The following is a 15,593-nucleotide window of genomic DNA, read 5'->3' as shown; positions in this document are numbered from 1 at the left end:
TACAAGGAAAATTGATAATTTTCCGACGAATATTGGTTTAAAATTTAATTTCTAATATGGAACTATACTTTGTTTTATTATATTTTAATTTTTTAAATATTCGAATTTTCGTTTATTTTAAACCATTATTGCATCTTTATAACAGGCGGCTTTGTTAACTCCGTATATACCTCCAACCATACACAGTTGCGTCCATTCAATGTTGCCAAACTGAAGGACGCACTAATATTTAGAAATACATTATACATAAAATGAAACAAAAAATATATTAAATTACCTACCGGTATTTGAGCTTCGTAGCGAAATTGTAATACGAGTTGGAATTTTCGAACTGCTTGTTATATTCAATTATGATATCTATACAATTTTGATACAATTGTGATATCTACATATAAAAATGATCCTTATTTATTGAGAACGTATTAAGTAATATTTCATTTATTTATAGTTTTATATAGTAAACTCTCTCTTAACGGACACCTTTCTTCGCCGGACACCTCCTCTATACGGACGATTTTTAAAACAAAAATCATTCGGCGATATGCGAACTTGTACCCTTTAACTCCCTTCAACGGCCTGTGCAAATGCGGACAGCAAATGGAAAAATAAAAATTTTTATCCAAATATTTTACATTCTAATGTTATATAATAAAGCTACCTATACTAAATTTACAATCAAGATGCAGTAGAATTAAACAAACCAAGACACGTTAAATTCTACTAGGAGCACTCCAGAATCATAATTTACAATGTATATACATTGTAAATCCCAAATCATGATTTCCAAAATTTATACATTGTAAATTACGATTCGGGAGTGCTCCTAGTAGCATTTAACGTGTCTTGGTTTGTTTATTTCTACTGCATCTTGATTGTAAATTTAGTATAGATTTATTATTTCAAATCAATACAGATGTCCATGAGATGGGTGATATTTGATATAACTGTTTACGTTAGCGGCACCAAGTAATAAAAGTTTGATATTTCCACTTTACATTAACAAACTGTAAGCAAAGCAAGCAAAATAATACATTTTACTAATGTCCTGTGTGTGACCGATGACGCGAATGCCGATGCCAGGAACATTAAATTTTATGATGAAGTTATTGTATTTTATTATATTAATTTTAACGGAAATATCAGATGAAGCAAAATATTCAAAAACTCAACTTAATTTTTGTTACTTTCGGATTAAATTTCGTAATAGATTTTATCTGAATATCGACCTATGTAAAATTAGTAAAACTGAAATAATTTTAGTTCTGAAGGTTTTGCAACGTAAATAATATGGCGTCCACCAAAAGGAAGTTTTTAGGTTTGAAAGAAAAAGTCGATATGGTTCATTATGCAGAGATGCATAAGTTAAGTGTTAGAAAGTTAGCAGAAAAATTTGGAATTGGAAAAACTCAAGCTAGTGAAATTTTGAAACATGTGATTAAATTAATTAATTTTCTGAGAGCGGAAACCTGGAAGCGAAAATAAAATTTTTGAAAACGTAGGGTGCTGCATGAGACCAAATTGTTTTCGTTTTCGATTGGTTTTGTAAAGTGAGGTCTAAAAATATTCCTGTTTGTGGTAAAATTATTCAAGAAAAATCATTAGAAGTTGCAAAGGAACTAAGTCTCGATATTATGAAAGCTTCTGGCGGATGGCTCGAGAAATTTTGTAAGCGTCATAATATTTCCTTGAAATCCATATGTGCGTAAGCAGCTGCTGTAGATTTATTAGTGGTTTCTGACTGGAAAGAGAAACTGCTCGCTCTCTCTCCGCGAGACATTTTTAACGCAGATGAGACGGGATTATTTTTTAGAGCATTACCCAACAAAACTTATACCTAAAAGGAGAAAGATGCACTGCAAATAAGGCTTCCAAAGAAAGAGTCACAATACTATTTTGCACCAACATAATAGGGGACAAAGAAAGGCCACTCAGTAATTGGAAAAAGTAAAAAACCCCGTTGTTTCAAGGTTTCACACATAGAAAAATTACCTATCGAATGGTATAGCCATAAGAAGTCGTGGATGACAAGGGAAATCATGACAGACTGGCTAAATAAATTTGATAGAAGAATGCAGAGAGAAAATCGAAAAGTTCTTTTGTTTCTAGACAATGGTACGTCTCATCCACAACATGTTTTATCCAATGTTAAAATAATATTTCTACCACCAAATACTACATCAGAATACAACCCCTGGATCAATGGATTATAAAATGTTTTACAACATACTGCCGACAATTTTTGATTTTAAGGCTACTGTCGTCAATGGACGAATATGATTCTACAAAGGAGATTAAAAAGTCTATAAATATTACCAACTTCTTAATTTGGACCGTAAGTGCATGGAAGCAAGTGCAACCGAAAACAATTAATAATTGCATCTAGAGATAAACTGAAAATTGTGTTAACACAATCATTTGTGTAATAAATTATTCTGAATTTTTCGAATTATACAGAAAAAAGACAAAAATATATAAGGCAGTAAAATTCCATGCTTCGGAAAGGGAGAACGGCTATTCATCTATGGGAAAAAAATTTGATAGAAATGCTCTCATAGCGTAACAAAATTTATATATATATTTAGGTATATACATAGGTACTTCTTGTTGTGAACATTAACAATACAAAAATAAAATGCATAAATAGACCTAAACTTTTTTTTCTGAACATATTTAAAAACAGGAACAATTTAATAATTTATTTGATAAGCAGTAATCAGATTGTAGGTATAATTATGAACAGAAGATAAAGTAATTTAAATGAGGTTCTTTCATTCTACCATACCTAACCTGAAGCTAAACTAAGGATTTTAAATAAATAGCCATAAAAAAATGAAACATGACCACATATAAAATCACCCCCTGGGATGTCTTAGAAACCAAATGATTTACAATATTAAACTCAACTCCACCATTTAAGGAAATACTAAAAAAATACTAAAGCAGATTTTAATTATTTTCTTACTTGTCTTTATATGCATTTTGTATAAAAATTTTGATTTTTAACCAATCTTTGTTGTATATTATTTTTTTAAACTTTTACTTAAACTCATCACACTCTAGTCTTTTAGGGGCTTTCTTTACTTTAATATGATTTTTAAAGTACTTTAATGTTACTTCCTTCTGTTCTTTAGTCCACGGGACGACTTTCCTAATAATTTTCTTTTTTAATTTGGGTGCAATTGTTTTAATTAGTGTATTATCTGCATTGCTATTACTGGTCGACATTTCAGTACCCTTGCTATTTACTAAATCATCCAACATATCATTTTCACCCTCATCACTGTCATGATAATTAAGTTCCAGAAGATTTTCTTCCGTATTGTCATCTCCTATGTCATCTATAGATTTTTATTTGTATTGGTCTGCTCCGCCTTTTTCCATAACCATCAACAGCTTGGAGATTTTAGCTGTTGGGTAAACATCATCTGGGAGGCGATAGGAACTTCGATGAACACAGGATGTATGACCCAGAAAGGCTCTCTTCAAACATCAATGAAATATCGAATCAAATGAGCAATCTAATCAAAAGTCTATCTACCATAACAACGAAAAAAGAGGTATTGAAGAAAAATACATGTTATGCCACCTCAAGTACCCAAACTGAAGAGCCGCAACATTTCGAAGAAAGTCCAGAGCAAAAGTCAAAAATTACAGAAGATAAGTGTCACTTTGTAGTTATTAGTAACTTGAGCCCAATATACACCCCTATACAAGTGGTTCACTATATTAAAGAGAAGCTAGGTGTCAAGGAATATATATAAGACGTTATATCCTCCTTAAAGACGCTGACACAACAACTGGTTCTTCATTCAAAATAGGTATAAAATCTAGAACATCTATTAACCTATTACTTAATAAGGGCATTTGGCCACCTGGTGTAAACATTAAATGGTCTATCGAATCTTCATATTTCGAACCAACGCTTTCATCTGGGTCACATAAAAATCCGAAGAATATCAGAAGAGGTATTAGCCTGGAAAATTCAAATAGCAGTTTATGCAACAACAAAGATGAAGTTCAGAGCACAAACATACATACAGACAAACAGGCCATCGAAATTTGCAAAACCAAGAATCCGTTCCATACCCATATTAATTTCACTAAGAAAGATACTTTAGAACCATCTACTAATCTGGATCCATTGACCTCACCAAGAGTTAGATTAACCAATAACTCTAATAGTCGATATCTGTTAGCCAGATTAAGGGAATCGGATATCTTAAAGGCCATTAAACTTCATCTTGCTTTTCTACACGACCAACCTGCATTAGTATTTTATGATGGGTATACCAACACAAGTGTTAAACTGTTTCTGGCTTCCGAAGGACTTCCTACAAAGAGTGAAGATCTATGAAAAATTCTTCTAGATTTTAATAATGCTTATGGAATTGGTGCAGATGAGGTAGACGCTGATCTTGCTGCTTTTAGGTCTTTTCTAACTTCGGAAAGAATTATTCACCTGCAAAAATCAAGGGAATGCCACCGAAACTACTATTCCGCTGCCTCTCCAAGACGAAATTTTTAAACATCACGACGTGTTCTGGGGGACTGGAATCCTCAAATAATTTTAGTGATAACAAATTTAGCATTGTTCTGATTAATATTCGTTCTATAAGATATAAAACTGATGAATTATTTCTGTTTCTAGAGGAATTAGGGTTTCCATCGATAGTTGCGGTTACTGAGCACTGGCTTGAAGTCAACGAGCCTTTTTTTGTAGAAAAATATTCCACTATTGCTAGGTATGACCGTCTAAGTTCAGCTCATGGAGGCACCCAAATTCTTTCTACAAATAATGATTTTTCTCTGGTAACAAAATATGACTTTTTGTTAAGTGAAGCATTCTTTGAGTTTTCCTTAGTTTACAGTAAGAACCTTAATCTTTATATTATTTGCATTTATAGATCACCTGACTCTTCCGTGGAACTATTATTTCAGAACCTGCTAAATTTGTTAGATGACCTGCCTCATAAAAGCAGAAAAATTCAATGCGGTGACTTTAATATTAATTATCCTGCTACTTGTGCTACACAAATATCCCTGGTCAACATATTTGAATCACATGGTCTATCAATGCACATTAATTCTCCTACAAGAATTACAAAAACTTCATCTACCATAATTGATTATAATGTCTCAGATTTCTCACCCCGTGATGTCTGCGCTACAACTGTTAATGCGGGACTATCTGATCATGAAGCGGTTTATACGAAGTTTATAACATCTTTAGCAAGTCCTCCTCGAAAACTCGACGTTAAGCAGGATTTTTTCCGGTCGGAACTTTCTTAAATTCCAAAATTTATGCTTAACCTCTGAGTGGCATTTTCCTTCTATGGACGTCAATTATAATTTCAGTGATTGGTTGAAAAAGCTTGTCTGTTTCTTCAATAAAGCATTTCCTTTAATCACAATTAAGCCAAAACATCGCAAACCCTGGACTACCAAAGGTGTCCGCATATCAGCCAAAAATATGCGTTCACTAGTCTACATCAAGAAATTTACTACCAACGTCTCTGTTACTGAATATATCACCAAGTACAGGGCAATCTATTTAAAACTTATAAAATCAGCTAAAAAATTTTATTATCAAAATCGTCTCAGAAGCTCTAAAAGTGTTGCAAAAGAAACTTGGTCCATAATAAACGATCTTCGAAATAAAACTCACACAACTCAAACATTTTCCCTTCCAGACACAAAAAAATTTAAATGAATACTTTGTTAATGTGAGTAAAAATATAACATCAACTATTGTGTCACAACAAGATCCCATTTCCTATCTCCCTAATTCAAGAAAGGTTTCGAATTCATTCTTTATAAGACCGGTTGATAAATCTGGCCTGATCCAAACAATCAATAGTATCAAAAGCAACTCTTCCTGTAGTACTGATGGACTATCCATAAAAATTTTCTCAAATCTCCCAGACAATGTGTTTGGAGTCCTCATCTCTCTAATTAATAATTCTTTTGAGAAAGGTAAATTTCCAGAGTGCCTAAAGACGGCCATCATTATTCCTCTTCATAAGGATGGTGAAAAATCTACTGCCTGCAATTATAGACCTATTGCATTACTACCGGTACTCTCCAAAATTATTGAGAGATTCATAAAAGCCCGACTTATTTCCTTTCTCGTTGATAACAAGATTTTATCACAAAATCAGTTCGGCTTTTTAAATAATAAATGTACCATCGATGCCATGTTTTCTGTACTACATGAGGTTTATCAAGCATTAAACAATAATCTGCACACTGCCACTGTTTTTTTGTGATTATGTCAAAGCTTTTGATCGTGTAAATCACGACATTTTGATAAAAAAAACTAGATTTCTATGGAATTCAAGGTATTTCTTTGAACTGGTTTCAATCTTACTTGGATAATAGGAAACAACGAGTTAGAGCAAATGATACAGACTCTAGTCTCAAAAATGTTGTATGTGGTTCACAAGGTTCATTATTGGGTCCTCTACTTTTCCTTATCTTTACTAATGACATCACTAGTTTAAAAAACGATGGAAAAGTTTTTCTTTTTGCTGACGATACCAGTATCACTTGGAGCAACTCAAATATCGCAACTCTTCATGCTACTATAACTTCTGATCTACTCACAATAAAATCCTGGTCCGATTCTAATTTACCCTCTTTTAACGTAGATTAGTAGCATTATCCTATAAAGGAACTCTTCAACCCTTACCTCTTTATAACAGCCAGATCAGTATCGTCGATTCTGTAAAGTTTCTTGGTATTTTTTTAGATAGCAACCTTAAATGGTCCCTTCATATCGATGTGTTAAGCAAGAAACTATCCTCAACTTGCTTTGCAATAAGATCTGTTTCGAAGGAAATGAATTTAGCCTCTTCCAAAATAACATACTTTTCATTGTTCGAGTCCCATCTTCGATATGGTCTGCCTTTTTGGGGTTCTGGTACAGCTGCCCAATCCGATGTTGTTTTGAAATTACAAAAAAGAGCAATAAGATATCTGTTTGGCCTCAGAAGAACAACACATTGCAGAAGCTACTTCAAAGGTCACAGGATTCTAACACTACCTTCTTTATATATTTTAGAAACTGTTTGTTTAATTCGTAAACATCTACATGTCTTTCCAGCAAGACCTAGACATGACTATTCCACCAGAAATTCTACCTTTGACATCTATTTACCGATCCCGTCCAGTGAGTTAGTAAAGAAATCTATATTATATTCTGCAAGAAAACTATACAACCATCTCCCTCTGCAACTTAAAATGACAAAAGCCTATTTATCTGAAAGACCAATATTATTCAATAGCAGAGTTTCTTAACCAATAACTAAGAAATTACAGTATTCTTATGTATAAGTAGAATCTTAATCTACAGTGCGTCCATAAAGTAAGGCATAAATTCGTTATTTCGTAAACCGGCGACTTTGAGGAAAAATCCCGAAACAGGTCGATTTTTATTTTTAAATTACGATTTTTTGGCATATATATTATCCTCGTGACGTCATGCATCTGGGCGTGATGACGTAATCGATGATTTTTTTAAATGGGAATAGGGGTCATGTGATAGCTCATTTGAAAGGGTATTTAATTCTATATCCAATAATATAAACAATAACATAATTATTTATACAGAGTGTTCAAAAAACATTTTTTTAATTAAAATAAGTGAGACAAAAAGAAGAATATATGTAATTTATTTTAAATCAAAATGCATTTTACTACTGTCAGTAAAGAGAAAAAAATTTTATTTGACAAATAAACATTTGATTTTCGTTTAAACGAAATGTTCAAACTACCAAGAGACAGGTGGGTGGCAGCTTTAACATTGAATTTAAGCGAAAAACAATATTTATTTGTCAAATAAACATGTTTTCCTGTTTTCTGACAACAGTAAAACGTATTTTGAATTAAATAAATTACATACATTCTTCTTTTTGTCTCAATTATTTTAATTAAAAAAATGTTTTTTTGAACACCCTGTATAAATAAATATGTTAATGTTTATATTAGTGAATAGAGAATTGAATACCCTTTCAAATGAGCTATCACATGACCCCTATTCTCATTTAAAAAAAATCATCGATTACGTCATCATTCCCAGATGGATGACGTCACTAGTATGATATATATGCCAAAAAATCGGAATTTAAAAATAAAAATCGACCTGTTTCGGGATTTTTCCTTAATGACGCCGGTTTACAAAATAATGAATTTATGCGTTACTTTATGGACGCACTGTATATTTGAGTGTCATATGCAGCAGCATAACTTATTAAATTTCTTAAGGTAGATTACGCAATTTGCAATTTTTTTTTAATTTTGCAATATATTGTTAGGGTACTGATTTTTATTTCACTTTATTATGTTTAATTTATATTGACGATTTGTATAATTTTAGTAAATTGTATTTATTATTGTTTTTATTTATGATTCTTGTAAGCTTTGTCTATAAAATTGTTAAATTGTTCATGACATCAAGGCATATTTCTATTCTATAACCTTGTTTTAGGCACTCATTTAATATTCGCTTCCCACGATTCATATTGATAGTAAATTGTTTTTAAGAAAACTATTTTCTTAAAAATCCACGTACAATACGGATCTCAAATATGTATATCTATTAAAGTAAAAATAGATAACAGAGTTGCCACATTTCGGAAGCAATAATATGCGTGCTTTGTCAAATGTATACTTGGAGTAGTATATTATCTTAGCGCCAACACGGAAAATCGATGAACTAACAATAAACTGGTTGCTAACATTATTGCGTCCTGATACAAAATTTAAATCATAAAATATATCTGTCATCTGATTATATGTTGCCAAATTGAAATTAAAAAGGAGAAGTTTGAATATTTTGTCAACTTACAGAGTAGCAATGATACTTGAAAAACGACAGGAACAACGAAAATTATGGCTTGACATTATTGCGTCCGATATACGGACGCAATAATTCGAAGGTATCAATAATGTATGTAATTGGGATGTTATCAGACGCAACAATGATAGAATGATGTATATATATATATATATATATATATATATATATGATTATTAATATGTATATATATATATATATTATTATATATTTAAATGATTTATTTATTTATTATTTATTTATTTCACGTTGGTTGAGCCAATTATTATATATTTAATAATGATAACAATAATGATGATGACTCATAATAACTATAATTATTATAATTAATTTTTTTTTTTTTTTTTTAGTTTTTATTATTTAATGATTTAATAAAATTATTAAAAGATTTAATTTAATTTTATAATTTTAATTATTTTATATTTAATTTATACAAATTTTTTTTTTATTATTATTATTAAACACATTTTGTTATATCATTATTGAAATTTTTATTTATTGATTTGTATCGAATCTATTGGGCGCCATCTATTGAGAAATTGTTGTACCTACCAGCTCAGTCAATGTCTGAATCCATATATTGCAGGAAACTCTTTTCTTTAGAGGTGTGGGATGAAATTAATTCTATAAGAGGGATTAAGGACAAAACTGTAAAAATATGTAACCAAAAACAATTGAAGACCACACTGTGATGAAAAATTTCGTAAATATATTTAAATGAAAGAAAAATACGCTTAATGCAACATCAATCTCGGTAAATACATAGAATAGTGTTAAATGTTTAATATTATAACATGTATATGATACATACTCTGGTTTATATATTTTTAATTCGCCACATGAAGGGATATGAAAACAAAATGGAAGTTCAATGACTCTGAAAATTTGTGTGATTATGGAATATAAACCAATTTATGTAAGTAAGGAATATTTCTCTCTTAAATTTATTTTACCAAAGCGGTAAATGATACTAAACTTATTAAATTTTTATTTTTATTATGCATGCTTTTCTCTTTAAATTTTTGTTAATCATGATATCATGTTAAAGTTTTGTAATGTCACCTGATAATTGTCCATCGAAGATGTTCGAACTGTTTCAACACTCCCAGATGCTGCTATACGTTGAAATTCCGGATCTCCCCAGGTCCATTCAGCTTACAATCTTATTTTTAGTAACTTTCTAAAGTCAAATCTGCTTGGAAACACTTTCCATACGAAAAGTAACTCTTAATGTTTGTTTTTCACTACTTTTTGATTACATTTTCCGAAAATTTATATTTTAAAATCCAAATCTTTTGGGAATAGCTTCACAAAGCGTCTGTTCCCTCTGAAAATCTCGAACCTTCTGCTGAATTCAATTTTTTAAGCTTGGCGTCGTTTTTACAGCCAATCATATTTAAATAAATTAATAATTCATGCTTTGGAAATTTAAATGAACCAATAAGATAATTTTACAAATTATGACATTTAGTCAAAATGGTATTTTTTATCTAAAATTTGGAAATATATGCCTAAATGGTGATTTTATTCTCTTATTTGAGTAAAATTGAATTAAAGAATTGAATTCATTGAACTTTATAGATTCTTTTCATATATTTTGCATATCTGAGGATACTCCCAATAAGTTTTTATAGCTACTTTAAGCGAACACTGTCCGTACACTTTCTATACCTTTCATCACTACCTCTACAAATTAAAGTCCAAATATTTTCACTATTAATACATATAAAGTACTGAAATAACTTTCATATTATTCAGAAATAAATTACCAATCGATAGTGCATTAGCCATATCTCAGAAAATCATTTTTCTTTGTTATAATTGATATCGAATTCTGACATTTCCCAAACCTACAACTTTAATGAGCTATTTTCAACATTTTGGTCAAATTAACATTAATAAAATCTAAAATTGATCTAACTATTATTCTAAATTTTTAGATTGGAGCCTCTTCTAAGATACTTTCATAAATTTACAAACTTAACCAAATCATGGAGACCGTAGTACATCAATGAACATTTTCTCCAAATAATCTTTAGAAAAAAAATAAATTTTTATGATTATTCAACAGAAACAAGGTCATCCTGGAACAAATTTGTAAGTTATTCTTTTGGTAAGACTAAATTTCAAACTATTGCATGTTTAGCAACAAATTCATACATTCTATGCCTTTTAAATAGCTTCCTTTATATAGTACGGTCTATTTCAAACTTTCTTGTTACTTAAACTGTATAACTCTAAATAAATTCATTCTATAACTATTAAATCAATTAAAATGCAACTTTAACTTCAATTCCCTTTAGTACTCTCATTCTATTCAACTCTCCAAACCAATCACGTCTCTCGAACAAAACCTATATCAAAATACTTACTTAACTGCTTTGGCAGTGCAAAATCATTAAATTATTTATTATTTAACTTATTCTATCAATTTGGTATCTTAAAATCATGACAACTTGCCCTAAATGAAAAATTTACAATTTTTCTAAATCAAATTTAAATTTTTCATTTAAAATTTTAAACTATTCACTAATCATATTTAAAAAAATTATACTACATCTTATTATCTGTAACTTATCTATGGTAATATTTATACAAATCATTTATATTAAAAAATGCCCCTAGATCTCCCTTCATCTATATATTCTAATTCATATGAATTTTGTCCGTTATTATTCTTTACTCTATATGGACCTTCGAAAATTGGCATAAGCTTTGCACACATATTTTCCCTAATGTTAGATATTCTATGTGCCCTTAACAAAACTAGATCTCCTGCTTCAAAATTGACTTTTCTGCCCTTCATCTTCTTAACCATTCTATTCAAATATTTTTCTCCACTCCGTTGTATTTTCCTATTGACTTGTTCCATTATTTGTCTATATGTCAAGTCATTTTGTACTATCCATGGTCTGTCTGGTTGCTGTCCCGTCATTAAATAATATGGAGATTGTTCAGTGACTGTATTAGGTAGAAAATTCATATTATTTTCTATAACTGGTAAATGTTGTGCCCAATCTGTATGTTCTTGTACATAAATTCTTAAGAATTTTATAATCTCCTGTATATATCTCTCTGATGGATTTGATTGAGGATGTCTAATGCTTGTAAAATTAAGTTGGATGTTATTCCGTTGACAAAATTGTTTGAATCTTACACTTTGAAAATACGTTGCATTGTCTGCTATTACTGTTCTGGGTTTACCTACATTATGAAAATAATCTGAAAATGCTGACTTTATTACCTCAACATTAGTCCTGTTGGTTGGATATAATTTTATGAATTTTGAAAAAATATCAACTACGATAAAAACATGTTTCTCATCTGCTTCTGTTGGTATCAACTCTGTCAAAAAATCTATTGCAACAATTTCTAATGGTTCAGTAGCCAAAATGTTCTTAGGTGTGTTAAAATTAATGATATTTCGATGCTTATTTCTTTGACATATGTCACATTGCTTAGTAATATTTTTAATTATTATTTTGTCCTGTTTACTAATGTAATTCTCCCTAAACATCAACCAAATTTTCCTACTACCTGCATGTCCATTATTTACATGCAAATTTAATAAAATCTCCTGTGCCAGGTTTTGTGAAATGACATAACATTCCTGTTGTTTTATTTTCTTTATGTAAAAGTTATTTATGAACAATGTCCTTCTTTTGTCATGTTCTGTTAAAGTCAGTTGATCTTGTCTAATTGTCTCTATTGAAAATAATCCATCTATTTCATTCATCACATTAATTCCAATGTATATCCTGTTTCCATCCTCATGTCGAATTTCATTATCTCTTGACAATGCATCTGCGACTATATTCAATTTGCCTGAGATATACTTTATTTCAAAATCATACTCTTGAAGTAACAACGCCCCCCTATGTATGCGATTATTTAATAAGCGATTATTCATGACATTAATTAATGATAAATGATCTGTCTCTATAAAGAATTTACCACCTAATAAATAAAAACGTAACTTATTAACACAAAACACTATACTAGCAAATTCTAACTCTCCTACACTATAACCTTGTTCGTATGATCTAGTCAAACGAGATACAAAACTAATAGGTACTTCACATTCATTTTGATATTGTAATAATACTCCTGACAACTTATGCATAGATGCATCTGTTCGTAAAGTAAATGGCAAGCTGTAATCTGGATGGTATATCTTTAAATTTTGACAAAATTGATTTTTTATGTTATCAAATGCAAATTGTTGTTCCATACCCCAATACCATTTTACTCCTTTCTTGAGCAAATGATTTAAAGGTACTATCTTTTGGCTCAAATCAGGCACAAGCCTTTTAAAATAATTGATTAAACCAAGAAAACCACGCAAATTTTTAATATTTTTAGGGGTAGGATATTCTTTTATTCTATCCACTCTCTCCTCATCCATTGAAACTCCTAAATTATCTAATTTATACCCCAGAAAGGTAACACTATCTTGGAAAAATTGACATTTCTTTATATTGATTTTAAGACCCGCTAAATCTAATTCTTTTAATAGTATCTCAATATGTTTTAGGTGTGAATGTTCGTCTTTTGACAGTATTAGAATATCATCAATATAGTGAAGGATAAAATCATCATACTTATTTAAAATATTATGGAGAGCGCGAACTAAAGCACTACAGGAACTCTGCAAACCATAAGGCACAACACAAAATCTGTAAAGAACACCATCAATCATAAAAGCAGTATAATCCCTGGATTCATGGGCTAAAGGAATTAACCAAAAACTATGTCTCAAATCTACTTTGCTAAAATATTTTGCCCCCGTTATTCTCCCGAAAATAGTTTCTGTTGTAGCAGGTGCTTCGTATTGTGGTATGGTATGATTATTTAAATTTCTTGCATCAAAACAAAGTCTTAATTCTCCACTACTCTTTTTAACTACAACTATTGGATTTATTATTCTTGAATTACATTTTTCTATTATTCCATTTTCTAACATCTTTTCTACTTCTCTATTCACCTCACTTCGGTATCTATATGGTATCGGATATGTTTTTGGTCTAAAATCTTGAATGTTTCTAACTTCTATGTTGTGAACATAATCTTTAGCGAATCTGTTTTCCTCATTTATGAGTCCATCATACTTTAATAATATTTTCTTCACTTCTCCTATCCACTCTTTCTTACATATTAATTCCTCCTCCATTATATTCATACTACCTTTACATACAACACCTTCAATATCTTCATATAATACATTATTAATATACATCAATTCCTTGTCCTCTTCTGGACATAATTCATTAAATATTTCATTATCTTCCATATACATTCTCCTCATATTCATTAACTCCTTGCCCTTTTCTGGACATAATTCTTCCTCAAATTTCACACACTCCTCCTTTACTTGTACCAATCCTTTCTCATAATTGATCACCATACCCATTTTATCTAGCATATCCGATCCAATCATAATATCATATTTCATCTTATCAATTACAATCAGTTGTATTATATAAGCTTCTTTAATTAATTTAATATTACTAACAATACTTTTATTAACATGAGTAATCACTTTATTATTTGCACCTACTAAACTTAACTTAGGAATCTTAAAACATGAATCTTCTAAATTTAACCTTTTTATAACTTCTTGACTGATTAAGGAAATCTCTGATCCTGTATCCAATAAAACTTTAAAATATATACCACAAAATTGAATTCTAATAAAAATTAATCCCCTGAATTTTTTAGATACTACATGAGCTCCCATGTCCAAAAATTCCCTATGATGTTCATACAGTTTGGTTGCAATATTGCCTAGCAGGTGCGATCTACAAAACCCGGTTCAAATGTTTCCATCTGTCCGGATGACATTGATGGTTGATCTGAATCATTACCATCCATCACTACATTATTGACTTCAAACCGTGCCCTCCTATCATTATTACCACGACTATTTGGAGGTTGATTAGAATTCGAGTTGTCGTAATCTTGTCTTAATTTGTTATTACCATTGTTATTGGAATTATTATAATTGTTATTTTGGTTATTTTGATTATTAAAAGAATTGTTATCTGTGTTATTGTTATTATTAAATCTATTATAGTTGTTATTTCTATTATTATTATAACCTCTATTATTGTTATTATTATAGTACCCTCTATTGTTATTAGAACTATAATTTCTATTGTTGTTATAATTTCCCCTATTATTATATTGACTATTAAAACCCCCACGTTCATTATTATTATTATTATTTGATCTATTGTTATTTTGACTTCTCTGGTTATTATTATTAAAATTACTATCATTAAAGTTTTGTGAATTATTGTAATTATTATTTCTTTGCCTGTAGTTTTGCAAAGCTCTTTCTTTTTCTATTAAAAAATTACAAAGCATGTTAAAGTCTGTAAAATTAAAATTTAGTCTAATATTTTCTATTTGATCTTCAAAATGACCTATTATATGGCTAATCAATTCTTTCTCTGTCAATTTGCCATCTAAATATTGGGCAGCACTAAATAATCTCATAGCATATAAATGCATACTTGTTCGCGAGTTAGAGTTATATTTTCCTCCGAACAATTCAGATCTCACTACTTGTTGTCGAGATAGTCCCCAGAAAAATTCTAAAAATTTTGTTTTAAATTGCTCAAAATTTTCTAATTCATTTTCCACATTAGTATACCAAATTAATGCTTCTCCTCTTAATTGGTTTCTTATAACTTCCCTAAATTCATCAAATTCATTATACTGCAAATATTTGGTCATG

The sequence above is a fragment of the Diabrotica virgifera genome, chromosome 6 (genome assembly GCF_917563875.1).
Source record: "Diabrotica virgifera virgifera chromosome 6, PGI_DIABVI_V3a".
Classification (NCBI taxonomy): domain Eukaryota; kingdom Metazoa; phylum Arthropoda; class Insecta; order Coleoptera; family Chrysomelidae; genus Diabrotica; species Diabrotica virgifera.
This window is presented reverse-complemented; position numbering follows the sequence as displayed.